Source organism: Procambarus clarkii, chromosome 28 (assembly GCF_040958095.1).
Source record: "Procambarus clarkii isolate CNS0578487 chromosome 28, FALCON_Pclarkii_2.0, whole genome shotgun sequence".
Lineage (NCBI taxonomy): Eukaryota > Metazoa > Arthropoda > Malacostraca > Decapoda > Cambaridae > Procambarus > Procambarus clarkii.
Window position 1 is genome coordinate 572,501 of NC_091177.1, and position 12,500 is coordinate 585,000.

The 12,500-nt window shown below is 48.5% G+C and overlaps 1 protein-coding gene across 6 annotated transcripts in view; it reads right to left on the reverse strand.

Moving 5' to 3' along the window:
* Positions 1-12,500, reverse strand: part of LOC123754903 (uncharacterized) — a 265,794-nt gene that overhangs the window by 153,685 nt on the left and 99,609 nt on the right. The window contains exon 1 of one of the 6 annotated variants that reach the window (XM_045737235.2): positions 2,864-3,118. The exons of 4 other annotated variants lie outside the window; for them this stretch is intronic. The gene's annotated coding sequence lies outside the window, so the exon portion shown is untranslated. One more of the 6 variants, XM_045737237.2, reaches the window with a different exon arrangement.

Consider the following 12,500-nt stretch of genomic DNA (forward strand, 5'->3'; position numbering starts at 1 on the left):
GCGTACTCTACACTGGCAAAAGTTAGAACATCATTCAGAAACCTAAGGAAGGAGGCATTTAGGGCGCTTTACACTGCCTACATGAGACCAGTCTTAGAGTATGCCGCGCCATCATGGAGTCCCCATCTGAAGAAACACACACAAGGAAACTGGAAAAGGTTTAGAAGTTTGCGACGAGGCTTGTCCCAGAGTTACGAGGGATGGGATATGAAGAGCACCTGAAGGAACTGAACCTTACGACACTAGAAAAAATAAATGAGAGGAAGGATATGAAAGGAACGTATAAAATACTCAGGGGAATTGACAAAGTGGAAATAGATGAAATGTTCACACGTAATATTAACAGAACGAGGGGACATGGATGGAAGCTGGAAACTCAGATGAGACACAAGAGATGTTAGAAAGTATTCTTTTAGCGTGAGAGTAGTGGAAAAAATGGAATGCACTTAAAGAGCAGGTTGTGGAAGCAAATTCTATTTATAATTTTAAAACTAGATATGATATGGAAATGGGACAGGAGTCATTGCTGTAAACAACCGATGCTCGAAAGGCGGGATCCAAGAGTCAATGCTCGATCCTGCAGACACAAATAGGCGAGTACACACAGATCACAACACACACAGATCACAACACACACAGATCACAACACACACAGATCACAACACACTTTCTGGCGGATACACGCCACATCGTACACAAGACCAGTCACCAGCCGATGGTAAAACCTACCCAACCTTACTCAATCTAAGCTACTCTAACCCAAACCACTCTAACCTAATCCTGAGTTGATAAACCATAACACATCCTAACCTAACGATAAATATTGTTTTTTGAATAATAACGAAAAAAGACGAACGTTGTCGAACAGTTTCGTATAGGATTTACCCTTTATCCTTCCCCGACACGTCGTTGTGATCGCGGGGAAACGTGGGTCGTCGTCCCAGATTGGTAACAACCTGATGCAGTTATAACCAACGTGGTTGTGATCCTGGTCGGGGCTACCTCCAGGAGCCGGTCGGCCGAGCGGACAGCACGCGGGACTTGTGATCCTGTGGTCCTGGGTTCGATCCCAGGCGCCGGCGAGAAACAATGGGCAGAGTTTCTTTCACCCTATGCCCCTGTTACCTAGCAGTAAAATAGGTACCTGGTTGTGAGTCAGCTGTCACGGGCTGCTTCCTGGGGGTGGAGGCCTGGTCGACGACCGGGCCGCGGGGACACTAAAAGCCCCGAAATCATCAAGATAACCTCAAGATAACGCCGTGGCCATAGTGCCACATCGGCCACGCTCCCGTCCCCAGGGGAAGGGGGGCTCCTAGCGTCCCCAGGGGGGGCTCCTAGCGTCCCCAGGGGGGGCTCCTAGCGTCCCCAGGGGGGGCTCCTAGCGTCCCCAGGGGGGGCTCCTAGCGTCCCCAGGGGGGGCTCCTAGCGTCCCCAGGGGGGGCTCCTAGCGTCCCCAGGGGGGGCTCCTAGCGTCCCCAGGGGGGCTTCTCACGTCCCCAAGGGGGGGGGCCTCCTCACGTCCCCAAGGGGGGGGGGCCTCCTCACGTCCCCAGGGGGGGGGGCCCTCCTCACGTCCCCAGGGGGGGGGCTCCATTGACCCTTCCCTTCCAGCTGTCACCAGCTTCTCGTCCCTACGCCCCTGGAGCTATACTGCGCGTCCTCGTGACCCCCAACTAATTCATTTGTGACCGTAAGTTCGTATTTACAATTCAAGTCTGCTAGTGAGTCTCACGCAGTTTACAGATATTGTAAAAGTTGCTAGTTTCCTCAAACGTCATGCAATAGCTTGCTATAGCAATACCATAGCAATACAAAATAAATATTATATATTATATATATATATATATATATATATATATATATATATATATATATATATATATATATATATATATATATATATATATATATTATACGCTTACTATAGCAAGCGACAGTCGTTATAATGTGTACAGGCGCTTGGTCTATTTCTTGTTTAGATCAACAGCGGTGACTATCACCACCTGGCAAACTGGGAATGCTGAGGACAGCGACAACACTGGGGGACAACGGGATATGATCACAACATACAAAATACTGAGAGGAATACATAAGGTGGACGAGTACTCGTACCATGTATGGGTAGCTAACCAGTGGAATGTTCTGAAAAAAGAAGTTGTGGAAGCCACCTCTACCCACAAGGGAATTGTCCGATTCGACAAAACATTTCAAAGTCAGAATATTTAAGTTGAAATGCAGCAGGTACGAGTACAGTAGGCGGAGGCATAACTATACCTCACTCCCGTCGTAGTCACTGGTAAGTAAGTACAACACTGTGGACAGTGCCCCAGCGCCGTGGGGACAGTGCCCCAGCGCCGTGGGGACAGTGCCCCAGCGCCGTGGGGACAGTGCCCCAGCGCCGTGGGGACAGTGCCCCAGCGCCGTGGGGACAGTGCCCCAGCGCCGTGGACAGTGACAACTTATAAAAAGTGGTTACTTAGACGAATGAGAAAAACAACAAACAAAAATTTTGTATTAAACAAAAAATATATATCAATTAAAGACCAGAAAGTTACCGAGGCATAAAACCTTCACTAAACAGTTTTAAAATAACAAACTCAACACACAAGTCGGTATACAAATCCACACTATTAATATTTTGTGTAGTGGTGAACACGTCTGTTTTGAACATGTGCGCGCGTACTTACCTAGTTGCAACCACCAATTGCCGTGTGCTTGTTAGCTCGAGTTCCACCTCTTGGATCTGGCCATTCAACTTGTCAATTGGCCATTAGAGTGGTCTAGTTTTGTCCTGTCTACTTGTGGAAACCAGTCGACAGTGTCTTATCATGCACAATACTTGAAAAAATGTTCTCTGCCTCACCTTAATGGCTCTTGTTTGCAGTCTATGTCCACCTCAACCAAGCTTGTTGTACTCCAGCTGTTCAGTTGTTGAACAAACTTAGCGTTGCAGCGAGTGGAAGATATAAGATAAGAGGTAAGCACACAAGGGTAGTTATTGACGTCCAGTTCCCCTTATCGTCCACTTCTGCAGCTGGACGTCAAGCACAGCAGCGGCGGCGTGGTTTAAATCACCTAGTCCCTTACGCTACGAGATTTCGTGAATCACTGAATGGATCAGCTGGTGCGTGTTGGTGTGGTGGTGGCGTGTGCTACGCTCGCTCAGTGGCCCCCCCTCCTCTTCCCTCGTGCCGAAAAACAATAACAAAGGCCGTTTTTGCTTATTACATCACTACTGAGGCTAACGTGTGTTTATATAGCGTGAGTTTATTGATTTAATCTTGTTTTTTTTCAAAGAATAAGAGGAAATATATATTGTTTCTGCTTGCAACTGTGAAGCTCGCTACAGGGCCTTGTTGTCGCCTCTTCCCATCACCATGACAACGTACAAACGCTTCAGATGGCATCGTACCTGATGTAGGTAACGACGGTGCGTTCCGTGGCACACATGGTGCGTTCCGTGGCACACATGGTGCGTTCCGTGGCACACATGGTGCGTTCCGTGGCACACATGGTGCGTTCCGTGGCACACATGGTGCGTTCCGTGGCACACATGGTGCGTTCCGTGGCACACATGGTGCGTTCCGTGGCACACATGGTGCGTTCCGTGGCACACATGGTGCGTTCCGTGGCACACATGGTGCGTTCCGTGGCACACATGGTGCGTTCCGTGGCACACATGGTGCGTTCCTCCATGTTGAACACGGCACTTACCACGGTATAGGATAGCGCGACGAAGGACATGTACACAACACGGCATCCTACCGACCATCTTCTTGAGGTTATCTTGAGATGATTTCGGGGCTTAGCGTCCACGCGGCCCTGTCCCCGACCAGGCCTCCTTTTCGTTACACACACCCCCTTCCCCAGAAAGCAGCCCGTAGCAGCTGTCTAACCCCCAGGTACCTATTTACTACTAGGTAACAGCGGCATCAGGGTGAAAAACATTTTTGCCCATTTGTCTCCGCCTCTACCGGGGATCGAACCCGGAACCTCAGCACTACAAATCCAAAGCGCTGTCCATTCAGCTATTAGGTGCCCGTTCCATGATGGCATGATACTGATGATCATGGTATGGTACGTACCATGATCTAAGATACGTTACGTACCATGATCTAAGATACGTTACGTACCATGATCATGGTATGGTACGTACCATAATCTAGCCCCACAGTACGCACCATATGGCCGTGGACCCCCCCAGGACAACAAAGGCGGAATCAGTTTAGCCCGAGTCCCCCAAACCACAGCACCGCTCCCGTGCCAGGTAAGTCCACTACGGGCTCACCATAGCCCGTGCTACTTGGAACTTGTTCCGAGAAGCTGAATCTATAACAACAACCAAACCCCCCCCCCCAAACCCGCCACTGCCCCGCCACGTCGTACCATCGCTTAGCGCTAATTACTAGGGAGATGTATCTAACGAGCTCTCTCTCCTCTTCTTTTGCGACGGTTCTAATTATGCGGCAATTTTACCCTGTTTTCACGCCTCGCGCGTCCTAATGGCGAAGATTGCGGAGGGGGGGGGGGGTTGTATAGGATGAGTCTGCGTTGTTGGGGAGTGTGCGTGGGAGTGGTTTAAAGTGGGGGGGAGGGTGCGTGGGAGGACGGAGATAAGATAGGGGGGGTTGTGTGGGTACCGTCCATGGGATGGTGTGGGAGGGGGTGGGATGGTGTGGGAGGGGGAAGGGGTGAGACTGCGTGAGATGGGAAACATGTGGGATATGGAAGGGAAAAGTGTGTGAACGGGTTTGTTTGGGAGGAAGAGAGGGAAGAGTGGAGGGGAGTGAGAATTACTCTCATTTAATATTAAGAAAATTAAATATTAAGAAGCCTTGTGACAACTGTTTGGGTCTTTCAGAAAATTTATTAATATGAAGCACTAAAAACTCTAAAGGAACACACCAAACATTTCACAGTTGACCCCATGAAAATCTCTGTTTTGCTATAAACGCTAATATTTCTGAAATCAATTATCTTAGGCCTACCCCGACCAGCCTATGTCCGTCCCGTACCCAAGACCATGCCCCCTGCAAAGTTGGATGAGGCTAGCCCCAAGTTTCTAGCCTCCAGTCTTGAACAGAGATATAGATAGATATACCTCTTTGAAGATAGAGATAGCGAATTACATAATGAATGAACGAGAAACATATTGTAAAATATTCAATTAATATTTATAACATTCTTTCACCATACTGCTAAATATCAACCTCAATGAATGTTTGGGTTAATATTATATATATATATATATATATATATATATATATATATATATATATATATATATATATATATAATATATATATATATATATAATATATATATATTATATGCTTACCTAGAGGTGCCTATACATGGGTCGAACCTCGGCTTCCGGACCTTATTTAATGCAATAGATCATTGTCCACGTTTTTCTCATCATATTTACAATTAAAACTGTGTACCGAGTAGGCTGCACCTAATTAAAGCTTTATCTAACCCATGAAAGTTATGGATGGATCCAACACTAAAGTTATTTCTGATAACTGACTCATTTATGTCTCCAGTTTCCTAACTCTGAACAACGGTTTCTTTGTTTATTTTGGGCAAATTTGATTAGATTTACTGTGAAGTACTATATTAGAAGTACTATGAATATAAAGAGAGCTACGAATATGCTGTCATAAATGAAATTAATCCTGTTTCAGAAGGCTGTAATAATCAATGGCAAAAATTTTGTCTAATGTGTGATATTTGTCACACAGTTGTCCATTTGATGAGAAAATTCCTATGGAGATTGACAAAACTATTTAAGATATGTATGGTATGGTAGATACCACCTAATTAAACAGACTACATTTGAAACTGTGTATGGAGTCAGCCTCCACCACATCACTGCCTAATGCATTCCACCTGTTAACTACTCTGACACTGAAGAAATTCTTGCTAATGTCCCTATGGCTCATTTGGGTACTCAGTTTCCACCTGTGTCCCCTTGTTCGCATACCACCAGTGTTGAATAGTTTATCCTTGTCTACCCTGTCAATACCCCTGAGGATTTTGTAGGTAGTGATCATGTCTCCCCTTACTCTTCTGTCTTCCAGTGTCGTAAGGTGCCTCTCTCACAGCCTTTCCTCGTAACTCATACCTCTTAGCTCCAGAACTAGTCTAGTGGCATACCTCTGAACTTTTTCCAGCCCCGTCTTGTGCCTGATAAGGTACGGGCTCCATGCTGGGGCTGCATACTCCAGGATTGGTCTTACATATGTGGTATACAAGATTCTGAATGATTCCTTACACAGGTTCCTGAATGCTGTTCTGATGTTAGCCAGCCTCGCATATGCCGCAGACGTAATTCTTTTTATGTGGGCTTCAGGAGACAGGTTTGGTGTGATATCAACCCCTAGATCGTTCTCTCTGTCCGTTTCCTGAAGAACTTCATCTCCCATTCTGTATCCTGTGTCTGGCCGTCTGTTTCCGCCGCCTAGTTTCATTACTTTGCATTTACTTGGATTGAACTCGAACAGTCATTTATTGGACCATTCATTCAATCTGTCCAGGTCATCTTGTAGCCTCCTGCTATCCTCCTCTGTTTCAATCCTCCTCATAATTTTTGCGTCATCAGCAAACATTGAGTCTATTCCCTCTGGGAGATCATTTACATATATCAGAAACAGTATAGGTCCAAGGACTGACCCCTGCGGGACTCCACTTGCGACGTCTCGCCAATCTGAGACCTCACCCCTCACAGTGACTCTTTGTCTTCAGTTGCTTAAGTACTCCCTTATCCAATGGAGTACCGTCCCTTTCACTCCAGCCTGCATCTCCAGCATTTTTGTCGGAAAAGCCGACACCATTTAATAATATCATACAGACAGATAATATTGCTGCTGTATTGTATACACAAGTTAACCCATAGAAAACGTAACTTGTAGTGGAATTACCGTCTATAGAAAACGGAATATCATTACCACATACTATTATAAATTCACCACCTATTATGGTGGGAATTATTCTTAAATACATTAGTCTTTGGACTTTACCATCATAAAAACATCTCATATAAATTAACTTAATTATCAGAATTAAAATAGAGTAAATGTGACCCTTCTATCACTTTCTGTCATCTGGACAATGTAGGCCAGTAGCGTCAGTTGTGAGGGAGCAGCCATTGTTTATACTTAGACCACAGAGGCTCACGGGAGCAAATACGACTCCTGTTAATTTTACTTGGACGAAGTGTTATGGAAACCAAAGGTGTACCATCATCAACACGCTGTCAACAAATTCAAGTTGAGTGTTCTGCCGAAACCCATTTATCTATCATTTATGGCCATTAATGTCATTAGGTAGGGTGATCTGCTAAGAGCATGAGATCGCCTCATACTAAAGGTAATTAAGCCTAGGTCTGTATGGTTCCTTGTACAGTGTTTTCTCTGATATAGCTGTCATATATTAGGATTCTGGCTTCATAGCTAGCGCCCTTTTGACAGGTCAAGACGAGGAAGCATGCTTTGTGCATCAGTTACCAGGGTGTTGGAAGCTACCTCACACGAGGAAAATGTGGTGTCTACATCCTGGTTATACCTGGTGGACTAAGGCCTGCTGTACAAATAAGATAAGGAACCTCTTCAATGTATGTAGTCTAATACTGTAGTTTGATTGGCTGCATATATATAAATTTAATAACCCCCCTAATGTGTAGAGGATCGATTTGTGAGATTATGAGATTATTGCAGAAATACAGTCCACTTATCATACAAATTGCTATCGAATTATATATAAATTAACGTAAATATAAATTCTATATAAATTCATATAAATATAAATCTCACAGGTCGGTTCCCACAATTTTCACTAGCCTCTTGTGTGGTACTATATCAAAGGTTTTCTGACAATCCAAAAATATGCAGTCTGCCCATCCCTCTCTTTCCTGCCTTATTTTTGTTGCCTGGTCGTAGAATTCAATTAACCCTGTGATGCAGGACCTGCCATCCCTGAACCCATGTTGATGCTGTGTTACAAAGTGCCTTCGCTCCAGATGTTCCACTAGCTTTCTTCGCACAATGTTCTCCATCAGCTTGCATGGTATGCAAGTTAGGGACACTAGCCTGTAGTTCAGTGCCTCCTGTCTATCCCCTTTCTTATATATCAGGACTACATCAGCTACTTTCTAAATTTCTGGCAGTTCCCATGTTGTCGGTGATTTGTTATACACTGTGGAGAGTGGTAGGCACAGTTCTTCTGCTCCTTCCTTTAGTATCCAAGGTGAGATTCCATCTGGGCCTATAGCCTTTGTAACATCCAACTCTAGTAAACAGTTCCTTACTTCCTCACTGGTAATCTCAAACTCTTCCAGCGGATCCTGGTTAACTATTCCCTCTCTTATCTCTGGAATTTCTCCTTGTTCTAAGGTGAAGACCACCTGGAATTTCTTATTCAGTTCCTCACACACTTCCTTGTCGTTTGTAGTGAATCCTTCTGCCCCTATCCTTAATTTCATTACCTGTTCCTTTACTGTTGTTTTCTCCTGATGTGGCTGTGCAGCAATTTAGGTTGAGTCTTTGCCTTGCTTGTGATGTCATTTTCGTATTGTCTTTCTGCCTCTCTTCTCATCCTGACATATTCATTCCTGGCATTCTGGTATCTTTCTCTGCTCTCAAGTGTCCTATTATTCCTATAGTTTGTGTGTGTGTGTACTCACCTAGTTGTGTTTGCGGGGGTTGAGCTCTGGCTCTTTGTGTGTGTGTGTGTGTGTGTGTGTGTGTGTGTGTGTGTGTGTGTGTGTGTGTGTGTGTGTGTGTGTGTGTGTGTGTGTGCGTGTGTGTGCGTGCGTGTGTGTGTGTGTGTGTGTGTGTGTGTGTGTGTACGTACTCACCTATTTGTGCTTGCGGGGGTTAAGCTTTGGCTCTTTGGTCCCGCCTCTCAACTGTCAATCAACTGGTGTACAGGTTCCTGAGCCTACTGGGCTCTATCATATCTACATTTGAAACTGTGTATGGAGTCAGCCTCCACCACATCACTTCCTAGTGCATTCCATTTATTAACTACTCTGATGTGTGTGTGTGTGTGTGTGTGTGTGTGTGTGTGTGTGTGTGTGTGTGTGTGTGTGTGTGTGTCCCTATGTGCTTTTCATTAATAAAATTCGGATAACAAAAACGGACAAATGTCAATCATTACCGGCCGGACGGGGTATATACAGAGAGCCCCCCCCCCCCCAGGGGAGGTTGTATTGTAGCATGAGTCACGCTTCGCACCGTTTGTCTCCCCCCTCCCCTCCCCTCTGGTCCACACCTGCACACCCCGCCCACACCTGCACAACTCACCCACACCTCAACACCCCGCCCACACCTGCACACCCCGCCCACCTCAACACCCCGCCCACCTCACAACACCCCGCCCACCTCAACACCCCGCCCACACCACAACACCCCGCCCACACCACAACACCCCGCCCACACCACAACACCCCGCCCACACCACAACACCCCGCCCACACCACAACACCCCGCCCACATCACCACACCCCGCCCACACCACCACACCCCGCCCACACCACCACACCCCGCCCACACCACCACACCCCGCCCACACCACCACACCCCGCCCACACCACCACACCCCGCCCACACCACCACACCCCGCCCACACCACCACACCCCGCCCACACCACCACACCCCGCCCACAACACAACACCCCGCCCACACCACAACACCCCGCCCACCTCACAACACCCCGCCCACACCACCACACCCCGCCCACACCACCACACCCCGCCCACACCACCACACCCCGCCCACACCACCACACCCCGCCCACACCACCACACCCCGCCCACACCACCACACCCCGCCCACACCACCACACCCCGCCCACACCACCACACCCCGCCTACACCACCACACCCCGCCCACACCACCACTCCCCGCCCACACCACCACTCCCCGCCCACACCTACACACCCCGCCCACACCTACACACCCCGCCTACACCACAACCCCACATGCTCTCACCCTCCCCAGTAACAGGTCGCAAACAGCCACCGCCGCGGGATCAACAGCTCTGATCTCGTTAGCGCGCCGATGTGCCGAATGATCACATAACTCTCATAAACAAAACAGAAATCACACGAACGTGACATATATCAATGAGAAGATCAATTGGAACAATGAGGTGACTCGAACCGGTGATCGGGGTACTTTTTAACATCAAGTCTGGTCATGAATTATCCCAAAATCGGACATTCGGTACACTTGCGTGACGTCGTAATTCTCCTGGCGATATGGGGCAGCTTCGGCTCTGTGGATAGGCGAGCAACGGCCTCGAGCAATTACAGGTGGACGGGTGTATCGTCATGGTTAGGTAATGGGCCATTCAACCTATAGACGCTTGTCTAATCGTGAGAACGACCTGCTCAAACTCTTCAACCGATCCAGCCTTCAAACAGCAGACTGCTGTTAGTGCGTGGCAACATGTCAGAATTTAAGAGCAAGATGTACTCGAACCCTGGTCACAAAAATGTCAAGACGCGCGCGGACTACTCTCCATATATATATTCCTTCCTCATACAGTGAGGTTAGTGACATCCTTCAGGCGCTACCCGCTGGGAAGACGACGTCACCACTGAGTGCTGGGAAGACGACGTCACCACTGAGTGCTGGGAAGACGACGTCACCACTGAGTGCCAGAGACATCACCTGCGTTGTAGAACCCACTTTAATTCCAAGAACTGCCACTCGCAGGATTGAGACCTGATTTGGTACTATAGTCTGCCATTCGCAGGAAAGTTGTCCCAGGATAGTACCAAGGACAGTACTATTGACAGTACCATTGACAGTACCAGGGACAGTACCAGGGACAGTACCATTGACAGTACCATTGACAGTACCAGGGACAGTACCAGGGACAGTACCAGGGGACAGTACCAGAGACAGTACCAGAGACAGTACCAGGGACAGTACCAGAGACAGTACCAGGGGACAGTACCAGAGACAGTACCAGGGGACAGTACCAGGGGACAGTACCAGAGACAGTACCAGGGGACAGTACCAGGGACAGTACCAGGGACAGTACCATTGACAGTACCAGGGACAGTACCAGGGACAGTACCAGGGGACAGTACCAGAGACAGTACCAGGGGACAGTACCAGAGACAGTACCAGAGACAGTACCAGGAGACAGTACCAGAGACAGTACCAGGGGACAGTACCAGGGACAGTACCAGGGACAGTACCAGGGACAGTACCAGGGACAGTACCAGGGGACAGTACCAGAGACAGTACCAGGGGACAGTACCAGGGACAGTACCAAGGACAGTACTAGGGGACAGTACCAGGGACAGTACCAGGGGACAGTGCCAGGGGACAGTACCAGGGGACAGTACCAGGGGACTACCAGGGACAGTACCAGGGGACAGTACCAGAGACAGTACCAGGGGACAGTACCAGAGACAGTACCAGGGGACAGTACCAGAGACAGTACCAGGGGACAGTACCAGGGGACAGTACCTGGGGACAATACCAGGGGACAGTACCAGGGGGACAGTACCAGGGACAGTACCAAGGACAGTACCAGGGGACAGTACCAGGGGACAGTACCAGGGGACAGTACCAGAGACAGTACCAGGGACAGTACCAGGGACAGTACCAGAGACAGTACCAGGGGACAGTACCAGAGACAGTACCAGGGGACAGTACCAGGGACAGTACCAGGGGACAGTACCATGGGACAGTACCAGAGACAGTACCAGGGGACAGTACCAGGGGACAGTACCAGGGACAGTACCAGGGGACAGTACCATGGGACAGTACCAGGGGACAGTACCATGGGACAGTACCAGAGACAGTACCAGGGGACAGTACCAGAGACAGTACCAGGGACAGTACCAGGGGACAGTACCAGGGGACAGTACCAGGGGACAGTACCAGGGACAGTACCAGGGGACAGTACCAGAGACAGTACCATGGGACAGTACCAGAGACAGTACCAGGGACAGTACCAGGGACAGTACCAGAGACAGTACCAGGGGACAGTACCAGAGACAGTACCAGGGGACAGTACCAGGGACAGTACCATGGGACAGTACCAGAGACAGTACCAGGGGACAGTACCAGAGACAGTACCAGGGACAGTACCAGGGGACAGTACCAGGGGACAGTACCAGGGACAGTACCAGGGGACAGTACCAGAGACAGTACCATGGGACAGTACCAGAGACAGTACCAGGGACAGCCACACGTTGGGAAGACACCTAGCAGGGTGCCTGGAGTGCCCACTAAGGTATGACCCAGCAAGCTGCTCTTGTTATAGCACGTCCCATTTTGACATATACTTCACTAAGACAAAAACTGTCGTCCTAGACAACGACAGTGGCGCGGGAAATTGACATAATATCCCGTTTTCTCTTCGTGGGTCCTCTGGTTGGTTAAATTAGAGCACTGTTAAACGACAGTTTCTTGACGTTGGGAACAATAGCGAGAACGGGCTGCAGGGGCCAGACCCCCGCCACCCCCCTTCTCTC